The sequence below is a fragment of the Chrysochloris asiatica genome, unplaced genomic scaffold (genome assembly GCF_000296735.1).
Source record: "Chrysochloris asiatica unplaced genomic scaffold, ChrAsi1.0 scaffold00095, whole genome shotgun sequence".
NCBI classification, from domain to species: domain Eukaryota; kingdom Metazoa; phylum Chordata; class Mammalia; order Afrosoricida; family Chrysochloridae; genus Chrysochloris; species Chrysochloris asiatica.
In genome coordinates, this window is record NW_006408613.1 from 1,695,184 (window position 1) to 1,713,785 (window position 18,602).

Genomic DNA, 18,602 nt, shown 5'->3' on the forward strand with positions numbered 1-18,602 from the left:
ACACATATATATATATACATAAGGAGCTCTGGTAATCGGTCTGCGAACCTTAAGGTCAGCAGTTTGAAACTACCAGCTGTTTCACGGGAGAAAGATGAGGCTTTCTGCTCCCATAAAGAACACAGTACAGGGTCACTATGGGTCAGAATTGACTCAATAGCACTTAACAATAACATATATAAAAATGAGAATATATATATTTGTATTCATATTTTTCATCCAGCCATTGTATTGTTTAATGTTATGCTAATAACTTTTCCAATGACATAAAAAACCACTGTTGTTGTTGTTAAGTGCCATCAAGTCTGTCTGACTCATAGCAAACCTGTTTGGGTTTCTAAGGAGCAACTGGTGAGCTTGAACCGCTGCCCTTGCAGTTCAAACTGACTTTGCAGTCCAGCACATTAACTCACAGGCCACACCAGGACTACTAGATGATATAAATCTGTATATTTCTAAAGACTGTTCCTGGTCCAGGCGCTCTACAGTGGTTTAAACTCTGGGATGCTAATCAAATGATCAGCAGTTCAAACCCACCAGCCACTCCACCAGGGAAAGACATAGCAGTTTCTTTCTGTAAAGATTTACAGCCTTGGAAACCCTATAAGCCAGTTTTACTCTGTCATTTAGGATTGTTATGAGTCAAAATTTACTCAAGGGCACTGGGTTGGGTTTGGTTCCTAGGCAGATTTCTAAATACCACAAATCTCCAAATAAAGGTAAGGGTTTCTCTGTGTTTGCAATTCTTTATTATAGTTCTTACCACATTGTTGCTGTTTTTTTTTGTGGTACTCTTTTAGCCATAGTCTGTATAACTCCCACTAAATAACTAGGTTTTGTTATTGTTGTTAGGTGCCATTGAGTCGGCACCTACCCATAGCAACCTTTTGCACAGCAGAACAAAACACTGCCCAATCCTGGGCCAACCTCACTACTGTTACCACGCTTGAGTCCATTGATGCTGCCACTTGGCCAATCCATCTTGTTGGGGGTATTCCTCTTTTTCTCTGACCCTTCCACCTTACCAAACATGAGATCCTTCTCCAGCGACTGGTGCCTCCTGACAATATGTTTGAAGTATGAGAGACAAAGTGTGTCCATCTTGGCCTTCAAGGATCATTCTGGCTGCACGTCTTCCAAAATGGATCTATTGGTTCTTTTGGCAGCCCACGGCACTTTCAATATTCTCCTCCAACACCGTAAATCAAAAGCATCAATTCTTCTATGGTCTTCCTTATTCATTGTCCAGCTTTTGCATGCATGTGAGGTTATTGAAAATACCATTAGTTGGGTCAGGCACACCTTAGTCCTCAAGTTGATATCTTTGTTCTTCAACACTTTAAAAAGGTCATATGCAGCAGATTTGCCTAATGCAATACGTCGTTTGATTTCTTGACTGCTTCTTCCGTGAGTGTTGATAGTTGATCCAAGAAGAATGAAGTCCTTGACAACTTCAATCTTTTCTCCATTGATACGATGTTGTTTATTGGTTCAGTGGTGAGGATTTTTGTTTTCTTTACATTGAGATGTAATCCATACTGAAGGCTGTCCTCTTTAATCTTCATCAGTAAATGTTTTAAGTCCTCTTCACTTTCAGCAAGCAAGGTTGCATCATCAGCATATCACAGGTTGTTAATGAGTCTTCCTCCAATCCTGATGCCATGTTTTTCTTCATAAAACCCAGCTTCTTGGATTATTTGCTCAGCATACAGGTTGAAAAAGTATGGTGAAAGAATATGACTAAGTGGGATCATGCAAATAAAATGTATGGAGATCTAACATGGGGATTGGTCAGTTTTGCCTTCTCTTTGGATTTACAATAAATCATCTCAGATGCAGGAATGGGAAGTATCACAGCCACCAAGAAAGAAGCACCATGAGCAGAGTGCATTCTTTGGATTCTGACACCCCCATGTGCAGAAGCAGCAGAGAGGTGAAGTGGCAGAGAAGCAGTGGCAACAGGGATGGCCACAGCAGAACCAAGAAAGGAGACAGAACAGAGCAGTGAGCTTCCCTAGTCCACAAAGTGATTAGAGCTGAGTGTCTTCGGGCAGGAGGCTGGCTTCCAGAATAGGGTGTTCTTTGGACATTTATTGTTTTTGTTATGTGCCGTGGAGTCGGTTCCGATGCATAGCGACCCTGTACAGGGTTTCAACGGCTGTAAATCTTTATAGACAGGGCTAAAGAAGCTTTTGGATTCCTGTTGTGGTGCTGTGGGATAAGCACTGGACTGCAAACCACAAGGTTGGCAGTCCAAACCCACCAGCTGCTCCTTGGAAATCCTATATAGGGTCACTATGGATCAGAACTGACTTGACAGCACTCAACAACAGCAACAAAGGAACTTTGTAACACTTTCCTGAGCAAGACAGAGGCCACAGCATCATGTGGTTGAGAAGCTGAGGACCAGAGCAAGTCATATATGTAGAAGATGCCCTCTGACCTGAAGGATTGTCTTCTGTTCATGAATTGTACCCTGAAAAGTCCCTAACAAACCTTATAATGGTTAACTATTACCTGTGAGTTTTGTGTAGCCATGGCAATGGATTATTGAGCCCAGTATATAAGTATAGTGCTGTGAGAAGGATGGTTTGTGTCAGCATAGGATAGAGAAGGATAGAGGGCGGAGGCTTGTCTGACTTCAACCTCATAGGGATCAACTTGGGCTGGTGATTTTCCTTCTCCTTGTAAAGCTGGAGGATGTCAGACACTGCCTCCACAGTGTGCTTCCATAAGGATTATAGTCTTGGAAACCATATGGGGCAGTTCTACTCTGTCCAATAGGATTGTCAGAATTGTCTCAACAGCAGTGGATTTGATTTGGGTTTTGGTGCCCGGTCAAATTTCTGCACACTATAAAAATCTCCAAATAATGATAAGAGCTTCTTTATACTTGCAAACTTTATAGCTCTTACCACAATGTTGTTATTTTGGTAACTGTGTTTCCTAGTATACTGTGAGTATTTGGGAAATAAAACACTCTCTTATTCATATTGTGATTTAAATTTAGTTTGGTACCTTTCATGGAAAAGATGGGTTGGATAATAAGTATTAATTGACTGGATAGATTTAAATGAGTCAATTCACACAACAATTCTGCTCACCATACCCTTATGTCTTTTTGAAGAGCTCTGCCTATTAAAAATGAGATTCTCTTGGAATATCTATCTAGACTTTGAACTCATCAAACCAAAACATCAAACTCACTGCCACTGAGTCAGTTCTGACTCACAGGGATCTCATTGTTGTTATTGTTGCTGTTGTTAAGCACCGTGGAGTCAGTTCTGACTTCCATTACTTGGAAGTTTAGTCAAATAATGAAAATTTTACAGACTACTAAGTGTTTTTGTGAGTTAATTGCTTTGAATGCTTTCTCCTCAAAATTACATGCAATGCTTTGGAAAGTATATATTAATCAGATCAATCCATTCTTAGATATTATAAGTTATAAATACCAAAAATATACATGACATCTTGAACATGAAAGACTAATGCGGCAACTCCAAGTGACTAGGACACTGCATATATCCATGACCAATAAAAGCACCCCTCTTTTCCCCAACAAAAACCAGGGCATTGTCAGTCTTGCACTAAGATCTTACTTGTCACACTCATAGTTGCCTGGCAAGAAGAGGGCATAGACTTGGAAGACTAGTCTTATGGGCAGGTATTATTATTGGTTATATATGGTTTTATTATTGGTTTGTTCAGGTATTATTATTGGTTTGTTCAGCAGTTAACTACCCCTGTAATGATGGGCAGTGGTTTAGCTTCAGTTCAGGGGTGAATACTGGGAATTTTGAATCATTGAGGCCATCCCATTTCACTCTCTGTAAGGTGATTTAATCATGGGCATGGGACTCGATCAAGATCAGTGGAACCTCAGGTAAACTTAGTGAGGAGGGGCCTGTGAAAAGTCTTCTTATCTATAAAAAGGGAGGACTTATGGCAAAATGCATCTCTTATTTTGTCTACAACTTCAGCACCCATCCTAAAACCATAAGAACAGCCCCAAGAACCAAGCAAATTGACTGACGGTGGCAAAGCTGAAAAATGAAAAGATGGGAAGAACCATTTTTCTTGATGATGGTTAACTGGAGACTTTTTGTTAACTGCAATAATAAAAATTCCTGCTAAGTGACATAATAAAAGTCAAGTTTCCTGTTCCTAACAAACAAAATTCTTGTGGCAGATTCAGATTTATATCCTTAATTTGTTGTTGTTGTTAGTGCCGTCGAGTTAGTTCTAACTCATAGCGACCCTGTATAGGGTTTCATAGGAGCAACTGGTGAGCTTGAACCACTGACTTTGCAGCTCAAACTGACCTTGCAGTCCAGCACATTCACCCACAGCAATACAGACTTACAAAGGTTGGCTTCCTAGATCAAGTACTTACCTATAAAATTTTTGTACCAAGTATCAATCTTAGGGAAATGTTAAAAGCAGACTACCAAACACCTGAAATGAAAGGTTTTCCACGGAAATACTGACATCACCCTAATTATAATGTTGTGAATGCACCGGTAAGGGTAAGATGATTCTGCAGCTGGCCTGCTGCAGGGGAAGATCAGTTGTGAATCAAGCTCCCATTGGGAGGCCTTGCCTTTGCACTCTTTGATGTTAAATAGCTAAACAGTAGCTATGTTCTAACATAATTACAGTACTTAAAGAAAAGTATAAAATCAAATCTATTTGCAGTTTACAGCCATTATTCTAAAGATTCCCTTTGTGAGTGTAAAAATTCACTCATAAGTTTATATAACAACCAAAATCTAGTTACAGATCAAATAGTTCCCTTCCTGTAATTTAAAGGAATAAAAAATACAAACATTTTCCTTTTGGAAACTAAAGATGGGGAGAGGACAGAAAAAGGGTGAATTAACTAAAAATTCTTAAATTCCAATGTTTGCCATTTTAGCATTAGTTTTGGAGTTAATATTTGGATCCTGGACCTAAAGAAATGTCATCTTCCATTGTAAACTAAACTACTTCTGAATGAAAATCAGGGAAAAAAAGTAGCAGCATAGAATTTCTCATACAAAGTCTTCTATTTAAAAAAAATAATAAAACTTCACAAAAAATGTACCTGCAGTGAGTGTATTATTTAATTTCTCGTTTAGCCATAGTATGTAACTTCCATCAGATATTTTTGGCTTGCTAAATCTGGTTAAGAGAAGATGGGAGAAGACACTAACAGGATGACAGGATTCAACTGTGTATGTTAATATAGTTCATTGTAATTGTAAAAACTTGAAACTCTAACATAGCATAAAATCAACCATCTCAGAAGCAGGAGGAGGAATATCACACTACTATTTTTTTTAAAAAAAAAGGCTAGGAGTGGACTGTGTCTTTTGGGCACTGAGACCCTTGAACCTCTTCAGGGACAAAAAGCTGTGACAATGGAGAAGTGGCAGAGGAGAAGCAGCAGAACAAAGAACCAGAGCACAAGACAGAATGTTGGGCTTCCCAGCCCAAGGAGCAAGCAAAACTGAGTGACTTTGGGCAGGAGGCTTGTTTTCAAAGTGTGGTGCCTCCAGGCACTTAGTGAGGGTTGGGGACTAGTTTTGCTGACCCATGAATTTAGAGCCCTGTACTATCGGGCTGAGACTTATGGTGGAGTGGTGTGTCGTATGGGCATTTATCAGCAGCCATCAAAGAGCTATGTAACATTGGGCAGAGAGAGGGCTGCCTGTGGTCATGGCTGAAGTGTGGTTGTCCATGAGCAGTTCTGACCATGAATTGTAACCTGTTATCTTCCTTAATCTACCACTATGCCATGAGCAGTTTTGACCATGAATTGTAGCCTGTTATCTTCCTTAATCTACCACTCATCTGTCAGTTTGCTGTACTGTGGTGCTTGTGTGTTCCTGTGATTCTGGAAACTATGCCACCAGTATTTTAAATACCATCAGGATCACCCATGGTGGATGGGTTTCAGATGAGAATATGTAGTCACTGAAAAGTTTATAAATAGCAGTGGAACAGTGTCAGCACCAGAATATTGCATATTGAAACATGATGAAGAACATCAGAATACTGTCAGATATAGTGGAAAAATGAGCCCCTCAGCATGGAAGGCACACAAAACAAGGTTGGGGAAGAGCTACCTTCTCAAAGTAGATTAAACTGTAATGATGTGAATGGAGTAAAGCTTTTGGAATCTTCATTTGCTGATGGGGCCCAACTCAAAATGAGGATAAACAGTTGTATGTATCTATTAGTAACCAGAACACGGAATGTATGAAGTATGAATCTAGTAAAACTGGAAGTTGTGAAAAATAGAATGAACAAACATCCATATACTAGGCATTAGTGAGAGGAAATGGACTGGTATTGGTCATTTAGAATCTAAAAACTACATAGTTTATTACGCCAAAAATGACAAATTGAAGAGGAATAGCATTACATTCATCATTAAATAGAACAGTTCAAGATCTATCTTAAAGCACAATGTTGTTTGCAATACAATAATATCCATACACCTATAAGGAAGACCAGTTTGTACAATTATTCTTTAAGTAAATGCACCAAGCACTAAAGCCAGATGATGAAATTGAAGGTATGATGCTGTTGGTTAGTGCATTGAACTGCAAAGTCAGTTTGAACCTCAGAGTCAGCAGTTCAAGCTCACCAGAAGCTCCTTGGAAACCCTAAACAGGGTCACTATGGCTTGGAATTGACTTGACAGCACTTAACAGCAACAACCACCAACTTCTACAGTCTGAACTTGATCAAACATGCAATCAAGATGTATGGACAATTACTGGCGATTGGAATGCAAAGGTTGGAAACAAAGAGGAAGGATCAGTAATTTAAAAATATGGCCTTGGTGATAGAAATAATGCTGGGGATTGCATGTTAGAATTTTGCAAGACCAATAACTTCTTCATTCCAAATAGCTTTTTTAAACACAAAAGATGATTATACACATGGGCCTCTTCAGATGGAATACACAGAAAACAAATTGACTACATCTGTGGGAAGAAAGGTAGAAAAGCTCCATGGTGGTGGTGGTGGTGGTTACATGCTGTGGAGTTAGTTCTTACTCATCGTAACCCTGTACAGTGTTTCCAAGGCTGTAAATCTTTATGGGAGCAGAAAGCCTCACATTTCTCCCATGAAACAGCTGGTAATTAAAAGGTTAACAGTCCAATTCCTAACCATTACGCTACCAGAGCTCCTTGGAAAACTCCATGTTGTTGTTGTTGTTATGTGCCGTGGAGTCGGTTCGACTCATAGCGACCCTGTACAGGGTTTCCAAGGCTGTAAATCTTTACGGGAGCAGAAAGCCTCATCTTTCTCCCGCGGAACAACTAGTAGTTTCGAACTGCTGACCCTGAGGTTCGCAGCCCGATTCGTAACCACTATGCTACCAGAGCTCCTTTGGAAAACTCCATACCAGTAGTCAAAACAAGACCTGGGGCAGACTGGAACAGACCATCAATTGCTCATATGCAAATTCAGGCAAAAGCTGAAGAAAATTCAAACAGGTCCACGAGAGCCATAATATAACCTTGGACACATTCCACTTGAATTTAGAGATCATCTCAAAACAGATTTGATGAATTAGACATTAGTGACCAAAGACATGAAGAGTTGTAGGATGACATCAAAAACATTATACAAGAAGAAATAAAATGGTCATTAAGAAGAAAAAGACAAAAATAAATGTCAGAAGAGACTCTGAAACTTGCTCTCCAGCATGGTGATGCTAAAGCAAATGGAAGAAATGAGGAGGTAAAAGAGCAAAACGAAAATTTCAAATGTTAGCTTGAGAAAACAAAGTCAAATATAATGAAATGTACAAAGATCTGGAGTTGGAAAACCAAAGAGAAGAACACACTCAGCATTTCTCAAGCTGAGGGAACTGAAGAAAAACTTCAAGCCTTGCCATGCAATATTAGAGGATATTATGGGCAAAATACTGAATGATGCAGAAAGTATCAAAAGAAGATGGAAGGATTACACACAGTCATTGTACCACAAAGTAATATTTTATGTTCAACCAAGAGCCAATGAAACTGAATTAAGAAATCCAAGTTTCACTGATGACATTGGCAAAGAACAAGGATTCTGGAATAGATAGAATACAAAATGAAATATTTCAACAAACTGATGCAGTACTGGAGGCGCTTACTCATCTATGCCAAGAAAGTTGGAAGACAGCTACTTGGCCAACTGACTAAAAGAGATCCATATTTGTGCCCATTCCAAAGAGAAGTGTCCTATGTGGAAATCATAGGACAATATCATTAATATTGCATGCAAGTAAAATTTTGTTAAAGATAATCTAAAAATGACTGCAACAGGGCATTGACAGAGAAATGCCACAGGTTCAAGACAGATTCAGACGAGAATGCAGAATGAAAGATATCATTGCTGATGCCAGATCTTGGTTGAAAGCAGAGAATACTAGAAAGATGTTTACCTGTGCTTTATTGAATGCATAATTGTGTAGACCATGAAACGCTATAAACAACATTGTGGAGAATGAGTATTCTGGAACACTTAATTGTGCTCATGAGGAACCTGTGCATAGCCCAAGAGGCAGTTGTTTGAACAGAACAAGGGAATGTCAAATGGTTTGAAATTAGTAATGGTGAGTGCCACTGTTACAGTCTTTCATCATACTTATTCAATCTGTATTCTGAGCAAATAAACAAGAAGCTGGATTATATTAACAAAAACATGGCATCAGAGTTGAAGGAAGTCTCATTAACAACTTGCAATATGCAGATATTATAACCTTGCTTGCTGAAAGTGAAGAAGACTTAAATAATTACTGATAAAGAAGACCCAGCCTTCGGTATGAATTGCACCTCAATGCAAAGAAAACAAAACTCCTCACCACTTGACCAATAAATAACATCAAGATAAATGGAGAACAGATTGGCATTCTTGATGACTTCAGTTTACTGGAATCCACCACCAACATTCATCAAAGCAGCAGTCAGAGAAATCAAATGATGTACTGCATAAATCAAATCTGTTGCACAAGATCTCTTTTAAAGTGTTCAATAGCAAAAATATCAGTTTGAGGACCAAGGTGTGCTTGACCCAAGCAATGGCATTATCAATAACTTCATATATATGTGATAGTTGGTCCATGAATTAAGCTGACCATAGAAGAATTGATGCATTTGAGTTATGGGTGTTGGAGGAGAATATAAAGTACCATAGACCACCAAAAGAAGAAACAAATCTGTGTTGGAAGAAATACTGCCAAAATGCTCCTTGGAAGCCAAGATGGCCAAATTTCAGTCTCTCATATTTCGGACATACTATCAAAGGGGACCATTCCCTGGAGAGGACATCATGCTTAGTAAAGTGGAAGATACGCGAAAAAGTGTTAAGACATCCAACAAGATGAATTAGCAAAGTGGCAGCAGCAATGGCTCATGCGTAGTAGCGATTGTGAGGTTGATGCAGGGTCAGGCAATGCTTCACTCTGTTGTGCATAAAGTCACTGTGTATTGGCACCCGCTTGACAGCACCTAACAACAATGCCAACTTCCCTAATAAAACCCATAACTATAATTATGATGTACTAGTTCAATGTGGCCACTGTAATGAATTATTGAACCTAGTTGAGTAGAGAGCTGTGGGAGAAATGGTTTATATCATTATTTTTGCAATACCCATAATTTTTTGAAGGTGTGTTGTTATTGTTAAGTGACATTAAGTCAGTTTTGACTCAGTGACCCTGAATGGGGTTTCCATGGATGACCTAGTGGATTTGAACCATCGACCTGTGGTTAGCAGTCCAGTGCTTATCCTACAGCTCCACACCAGGACACCTTTGAAGGTGTATTGTTTTTATTAGGTACCGTTGGATTGGTGCCTACTCATAGTGACTCTGCACAATGGAATGAACACTGCCTGGTCCTGGGCAAACCTCACAATCATTGGCACACTTGAACCCACTGGTCCTCACCATGGCAATCCACCTCATTGGGTGTCTTCCTCTTTTTCTATGACCCAACCATGATGTCCTTCTCTCACCTGATAATATGTCCAAAGTATGAGAGATGAAGTCTGGCCATCTTGGTTTCTAAGGGGACTTCTTGATGCACTTTTTCCAAAGCAGATTTGTGTATTCTTTTAGCAATCCATGGTACTTTTTAATACTTTTCTTCAACATCATAACTCAAATGCATCAATTCATCTATGGTCTTTTTTATTCATTGTCCAACTTTCAGATACATGTGTTGTTGTTAGGTGCCACTGAGTCAGTACAGACTCTTAGCGAACCTATGCACAACATAACAAAACACTGCCTGGTCCTAGGCTAACCTCACAATTGTTGTCATGCTTCAAATGCATCAATTCTTCTGTGGTTTTCTTTATTCATCCAACTTTCACATGCTTACGAGGTTATTAAAAATACCATAGCTTGGGTCAGGTGTACCTTAAGTCCTCAAGCTGACATCTTTTAAAGTGTCTTGTGCAGCAGATTTGCCTCATGCAATACATCATTTGATTTCTTGGCTGCTGCTTCCATGAGTGTTGATGGTTGATCCAAGAAAAATGAAGTGTTTGACAACCTGACATACTTGGTCTTGAACACTTTAAAGAGGTCATGTGTAGCAGATTTGCTGAGTGTTGATGGTTGATCTGAGCAAAATGAAGTCTTTGACAACTTCAATCTTTTATCCACTTATCTTGATTTTATTTATTGGTCCAGTGGTGAGTATTTTTGTTTTCTTTACACTGAGGTGTAACCCATAGCAGAGGCTGTGGTCTTTGATCTTCATCAGCAAGTATTTCATGTCCTCCTCACTTTCAGCAAGCAAGGTTGTATCATCTGCATATCGCAGGTTGTTAATGAATCTTCCTCCCAATTCTGATGCCATGTTCTTCTTCATATAATCCAGCTTCTCAGATTATTTGCTCAGCATACAGACTGAATAAGTATGGTGAAAGAATGTAACACTGGCACACACAATGATTAATATTAAACCATTCCATGTTCCTTTGTTCTGTTTGAATGACTGCCTCTTCGTTTATGTACGATTTCTCCATGACCGCAATTAAGTGTTCCAGAACACTCATTCTCTCCAAAGTTGTCTATAGTTTGTCATGATCCACACAATTGAAAGCTTTGTTGCATAGCCAATAAAGTACAGGTAATCATCTTTCTGTTATTCTCTATTTTTAATCAAGATCCATCTGATGTCAGCAATGATATCCCTCGTCCATGTCTTCTTCTGAATCTGGCCAGAACCTCTGGTAGCTCCCTGTTTATCTGGCAGCTCCCTGTTTATCCTCCCTGTAAGGATTATCCTTAGCAAAACTTTACTTGCATGTGATATTAGTGATATTGACCTATGATTTCTGCATTCTGTTGGATCACCTCTGTCTGGAATCCGCAGAAATATGCATATCTTCCAACTAGTTGGCCAGGGAGCTGTATTCCAAATTTCTTGACATACATAAGTGAGTGCTTCCAATGCTGCATCAGTTTGTTGAAAGATTTCTATTTGTATCCCATGAGTTCCCAGATTCCTGTTCTTTTCCAATGCTTCCAGTGCAGTGCGGACTTCCTCCTTCAGTACCATTGGTTCTTGATTATATACTATGTCTTGAAATAGTTGATTATCAACCATTGCTTTTTGGTACAGTGCCTCAGTCTATTCCTTCCATCTTTTAAAAATATTTTCTGCATTATTCAATATTTTGCCCAGTAGAATTTTCAGTATTGCAAGGTGAAGCTTGAATTTACTCTTCAGTTCCCACAGTTTGAGAAATGCTGAGCCTGTTTTTGGTTGTCTAACTCCAGATTTTTGCACGTTTCATTTTAATAATTGACTTTGTCTTCTTGAACTGATCTTTGAAATTTTTTGTTCAGCTCTGTTACCTCTTCATTTTTTCCATTTGCTTTAGCATCCCTATGCTGGAGAGCAAGTTTCAGAGTCTCTTTAGAAATCAATTTTTGTCTTTTTCTTCTTTCTTGCTTTCTTAATGACCTTTTTCTTTCTTATGAGATGTATGATGTTCTTGATGTCATCCCACAAACTCTTCTGGTCTTTGATCACTAGAATCTAATTCATCAAATCTGTTTTGAAATTATCCCTAAATTCCGGTGGCATATTTTCTAGGTCATATTTTGGCTCGCATGGTCTTATTTTAATTTTCTACAGCTTCAGCCTGAACTTGAATATGAGCAATTGGTGATGGGTTGTTCCAGAGTCTGCCTCTGGCTTTGTTTTGTCTAATGATATGGAGCTTTTCTACCATTTCTTACCACAGATGTCGTCAATTTGATTTTTTAATAGGCTAGACCTAAAGTTTAATTTCTTCTTGGACACATTGAGTTCATGATACAGCCATGGCAACCAGCAATCTTGGTGGGTTGGCCTTGAACATAAAAGTCCCCAAAAGTGGTGTAGTCCTCTGTAGGCCTGAATCTTCTTTCATGCTCCAGGGCTTCATGGAATTTGTTATCCAGATCATTTCCTTCCTTCATGTCTTCCTGTCTGTTTTAAGAACCAGTCTGAAATCATGTACTGGCATGGATTCTGCATAATGGGGATCATACACTCCACCTCATCCTCAGTGAGCTCTCCTACTCTCTTGGTGAAATCGTTGTCTGCTTTTGTCCACAACACATGATCATATATTTGTCTCACAGTTTCAGTGACAGTGCTAGCAAAGGCTATTTTCTGCTGCCCATCAATGTTAGTGTGGGATACTACCAAAATATGCTGGAACTTCTCAGGGATCACTAGGAACATGGTGGTGGCAGCAGTGGTGGAAGAACTATTCCCATCAACTTTTACACTCACTTGGAGGGCCTTTAAGAGAGCATTACTCTTGAGTGGACAGGAAGGAAAAGGCTTTCCTGAGAGGCATGACGCAGGGTGGGCAGGGGTTTGGAGGCCTTGTAGGCAGGAGTCTCTTCTGGGGCTGTTCCAGGGAAAACATTCCCTATAGCCCACACCAAGTGAAGAATTGGCCATGAGAAGGGCTTTAATCATGCAGCCTCTATTTTATATTTATAAAAGAGGCTTAATGATATTAGCTTTCTTAGAGCAAAATTTTAGAGCAAAGATGCTTGTAATGTTCCTTGAGGTTCTTAGACACAAAATAAAAGGAAAGCTATAGAATGCAATTAAAAAGATCTTTATATTAAAAAAAAGAAAATATCTTTATACCTACAGGCATTTATCAACTAGAGACTCCCCCACCAATTTAATTAAGTCAGTCATTTAATATTAGTGTTCAAGGCATCAAATCTGATACTATATCAGACAATGTTTCACTGATATTCCTAAGTTTTCAGTTGACTTATTTTCCAGAAGTGGAGTGGATCTTTCTTCTTCCTAGTCTGTCTTAGTCTTGAAGTTCTGCTGAAAACTGTCCACCATGAGTGACCCTCCTGGTATTTGAAACACCAGTGGCATAAGCAACAGTCAAGAAATGAAATGATGTACTACTGCTTTGGGCAAAACTGCTGCAAAAGACCTCCTTAAAATGTTAAAAATCAAAGATGCCACTTAGAGGTCTAAGATATTTTCAGTCACCTCATAGGCTTGTTGTGAAAACTAAAGAATGAATAAGGAAGAATAAAGAAGAATTTGATGCCTTTGAATTACAGGTGAAAAACACTGAATATACTATGGACTGCCGAAGAAAGAATAAATCTTTCTTGGAAGAAGTGTAGCCAGAATGAATGCTTCTTAGAAGCAAGCATGTCAAAACTTTATCTCACATACTTTAGACATGTTATCAGGAGAGACCAGTCCCTGGAGAAGGAAACCATGCTTGGTAAAGTAGAGGGTCAGCGAAAAAGAGAAAGATCTTCAATGAGATGGCTTGATACAATGGCTGCCAACGATGGGCTCAAACATAGGAACAATTGTGAGAATAGCAGAGAACTGAGTAGTGTTTCATTCTGGTGTACAAGGGGTAACTATGAGTTGGAGCCAACTCAATTACACCTAACAACACTCAACTAACACCATAAGATATGTTTGAGAGCAATAACGAAGAAAAACCTTTTTTGCTTTAGACTTCTTTCAAACTTAATGCAGTCACAAAAAAATAGAGAAACTCCTCTGTCTTTCAACATCCTGTGCAAGTTTCCCCTCCATCTGAATTCACCTTGGTCACCACAGCCACCTCAAACTTCCATTTCTCTGAATTCAGTTGGTTGAAACCTAAATTTGTATACATTATTATGTACTGCTTTGTTGTTCATACTGATTATCATTTCCAACAAAATTTTATTTGATTTTAAGCATCTTCCAGAACTGTATCAGACAAAACTTTTTGTGATGCATAGGGTTTTCATTGGGTAGGTTATGTCATTAATTCTGAAATTCGTAGTCCATCATAGTCTGAAAGCTGCACTGAAACCTGTCTACCTTGGGTGACCCTGCTGGTATTTTAAATACCAATAGTACAATTTCCAGCATAACAGCACACATGTGACTACAGTACAACAAACTGACAGATGGGTGATGATCAAAAAAATTACATATGTATGCCTAGTGAATTTTTGGTATGTGAATTGTTAATTGACCTACTAAAATTAATGATCTCTTAAAAGCAATTAATGGTCTTCTTTTGATCACTCTTTAACATAGTTTCTGGAATAGGATTCTCAAAGTGCCATAGCATCAGCATCACAATGAACTTGTTAGAAGTTCATTCTCCAGTCCACTGTAGATTTACTGAATCAGAAACTCTAGGAATGCGGCGGCCCAGACATCTGTTTTAAAAGTCCTCCAGATTTATGTCTATACCTAAAGTCTTAGAAAAACTGTCCTACTTTAATGTCTACCTTATACAGATTTTAAAAGCTAAAACCCAGATAGATATCTTGACTACCTCAAAGTCATAGTATCATTTATGACCCCCTAATGCCCTCACCATCACACTTATGATAAAGATTGAAAACCACTGACCTAGAAAAATGGGTATAGCAATTTATGGGATGATTTAAAACTGTCAATTCATATAACAAACCATTCTTCATGATTTTGTTATAGTATACATTTATTACTTTTGTAGACAGTTTTCATTTATATAAAAGATTGTTAGTGATATCTATGATATGTCTTCGTATGTTTAAGACTTTTAGTTTAATTACTTCCCACAGGAGTTTGTTAGTTACACAATTAAAACACTATACAGGACAAAACCAAATAAATGAACATCCAGTATTTTCCTGGCAAAGAACCTGCCCTTTGTAGTGGCCACTGCAGATAATCTCATTCTAAATTAGATATTGATTTTGCTAGAATTTTGAGAAGAGAAATTTCTTTTTCATTCAGTTTCTTGAATTGAGGACAAGGTGTTTTAATTTCTAACTGAAATTATTAAAACCAACTGTATTGTTTGTTATTATTGGATGCAGTAAAGTTGGTTCTGAATCATAGCAAAACCATTCACAGTAGAATGAAACACTGCCTGGTCTTGAGTCATCCTCACAACTGTTGTTACATTTGAGCCCATGTTGCTGCCAATGTGTCAACCAATCTCATTGGGGGGGGAGGGGGTCCTCTTTTTTTTTATGAAGCATGATGTCTTTCTTCAGGGACCAGTCCCTTCCTAATAACATGTCCAAAGTACAAGAAATGAAGTCTTGCCATTCTCACTTCTAAGAAGCATTCTGTCTTTATTTCTTCCAAGACAGATTTGTTAATTCATCTGGCAGTCCATGATACTTTAAACATTCCTCTCTAGTTCCATAATTCAAATGCATCAATTCTCCTATCGACTTCCTTAGTCATTGTCCAACTTTCATCTGCATATGCACAGATTGAAAATATTTGGCTGGGGTCAGGTACACTTTAGTCCTCAAACTGACATCTTTGCTCTTTAACACATGAATAAAGTCTAATACAGTGATTGCCTAATGCAATATATTGTTTGATTTCTTGAGTGTTGTTTCCATGAGTGTTGATTGTGGAAAATTACGTGTTTGACAACTGCAATCTTTTTTTCCACTTATCATAATGTTATTTACTGGTTCAGTTGTGAAGATTTTTATTTCCCTTACAATGAGGAGAAATACATACTGAAGGCTATAATCTTTGATCTTTATCAGTAAGTATTTTAAGTTCTCTTTGCTTTCAGAAGGTAAGGTTGTATCATCTGCATATTGCATGTTGTTAATGAGTTTTCTTGCTCCAATCTTTATGCCACACATTCTTCAAATAATCCATATTCTTGGATTATTTCCTTAGAAGCCTGAGTAAGTATTGAGGTGAAAGGATACAACCCTAGTACACACAACCTCTGATTTTAAACCATTCAGTATCCCCTTGTTTTGTTTTGATGACTGTATCTTGGTCTGTGTAAAGCTTCCTCATGAATACAATTAAATGTTCTGGAATACCCAATCTTCTCAATGTTATCCATGGTTTGTTATGATCCACACAGTTGAGTGCCTTTAAATAAATAACTAGTAAGCATCTTTTTGGTATTCTTTGCTTTTAGCCAAAACCCATCTGACATCAGCAGTGATATAAAAAAATGTAAGTCCTCTTTTGAATCTAGGTTGAATTTCTGACAGCTCTCTGTCAATGTACTACTGAAACTTTTTGAATTTTCTTCAGCAAAGTTTTATTTGTTATGTGATGTTAATGATATTATTCAATGATTTCCACTTTCTGTTGGGTCATCTTTCTTTGGCTAGGTAGTGTCTTCCAAATTTCTTGTCATAGATGAGTGAGCACCTACGGCGCTGCATGACTTTGTTGAAAGATTTCAATTTGTATTCTGCCAAATTCTGGGGCCTTGTTTTTTCCTAATGTCTTCAGTACAACTTAGTCTTCTTCCTTCGGTGCCATTGGCTCTTGGTCATATGCTCCTACTTGATCTGATTGAACATCTACCATTTCTTTTTGGTATTGTGACTATATTCCTTCCATCATCATTTGACTCTTCCTACATCATTCAATATTTTGTCCATAGAATCCTTCAAAATTGCAAGTCACAACTTGAATTTTTTCTTTAGTTCTTTCGGCTTGAGAAATGCTGAGCATGCTCTTCCCTTTTGGTATTATAACTTCAAGTCTTTGTACATTTCATTACAATACTTGACTGCTTATTACTTCATCATTTCTTTCCATTGCCTTCACTTCTCTATACTCAAGAGCAAGTTCAGAATCTAGAGATTATCCAGTGATGTGTGCAAAACAGGATAAGCACAAAAATAGGAACAGAAATGTTGGCTCCAGAAATAACACTCCCGGAGTTATTCCTGTTATCCATACCTGCTAAAGGTATTGATCAAAAACTAGACTCTCTGTGTTCTCTGCCTATGATGTTGATGACTGGTGACAGGACCCTGGGAAGTGAGAAAAAAAATTTACAAATAAAAAACATGAATTAAGGGGGGAAAAAAAAAGAGCAAGTTCAGAATTCCTTCTGAAACCCATTTTGGTCTTTTTTCCTGTTTTTTTAATGACTTTGACTTTCCTTGTATATGATGATCATGATGCCATCCTCTCATCATCAGTCATTAGTGTCTAATGCATCAAATCTGTTCTTGAGATTGTCTCTAAATTCAGGTGAGATATACTCAAGGTCATATTTTGGCTCTCATGAACTTGTGTTAGTTTCCTCAGCTTCAGCTTAAACTTGTATATGAGCAATTGATGGTCTGTTCCACAGTCTGTCCCTGGCCTTGTTTTTGCTGATAATATTGAGCTTCTCCATCATCTCTTCCCATTGATGTTCATTTGATTCCTGTGTATTCCACCTGGTGTATAGTTGTATGTTTTTTTGTTGAAAAAAAAAAAAATTGGTGTGCTGTTGAGTTGATTCAGACTGACATAGTCCTGTATAGGGTTTCCCAGACTATAAATCTTTATGGGAGCAGAAAGCCTCAACCTTCTTCTGTGGAATGCCTTGTTAACTTGAACTGCTGACCTTGTGATTAGTAGCCCAATGTATACGTCACTAGACTACCAATAAACAAGTCATTGGTCTTGCAAAAGTCTATCATATGAGCTTCAGCATCATTTCTATCACAAGGCCATATTTCTCATCCTTTCTTTTTGTTTTCAACATTTGTATTCCAATCACCAGTAATTATCAATGCATCTTGATTACATAATTGATCAATTTCAGACCAAAGAAGTTGATAGAATTCCTCAATTTCGTCATCATTGGCTTCTGTGGTTGGTATGTAAATTTGAAAAATCTTCAAATTTACTGTTATTAACTGCTCTTCCTTGTAGACATATGGATATTATCCTATCACAGACAACATTGTACATTAAGGTAGATCTTGAAATGCTATTTTGACAATGAATTTAACACCATTCCTCTTCAATTTTTCATTATCAGAATACTAAATCTTATCGTTGTCAGATTCACAATGACCAACACTAGTGTATTTTAGCTCACTATTGCTTCGGATATTGATCTTTTTGTGTTCCACTTCATTTTTGACTATATCTAATTTTCCTAGATCCATACTTCATACACCCCATGTTCTGATTATAATTGACATTTGCAGCTGTTATTTCTCATTTTGAGTTGTGCCCCATCAGTAAATGAAAGTCCCAAAAGCTTTCCTCCATTCACATCATTAAGCTCAACTCTATTTTGAGGAGACAGCTCCTCTCCATTAGTAATTTGAG

At 38.0% G+C, this 18,602-nt stretch overlaps 1 pseudogene; it reads right to left on the reverse strand.

Annotated features, from left to right (window-relative positions):
- Positions 1-12,737, reverse strand: part of LOC102822590 — a 34,529-nt pseudogene extending 21,792 nt beyond the window's left edge.
- Positions 12,738-18,602: the final 5,865 nt, after the last annotated feature.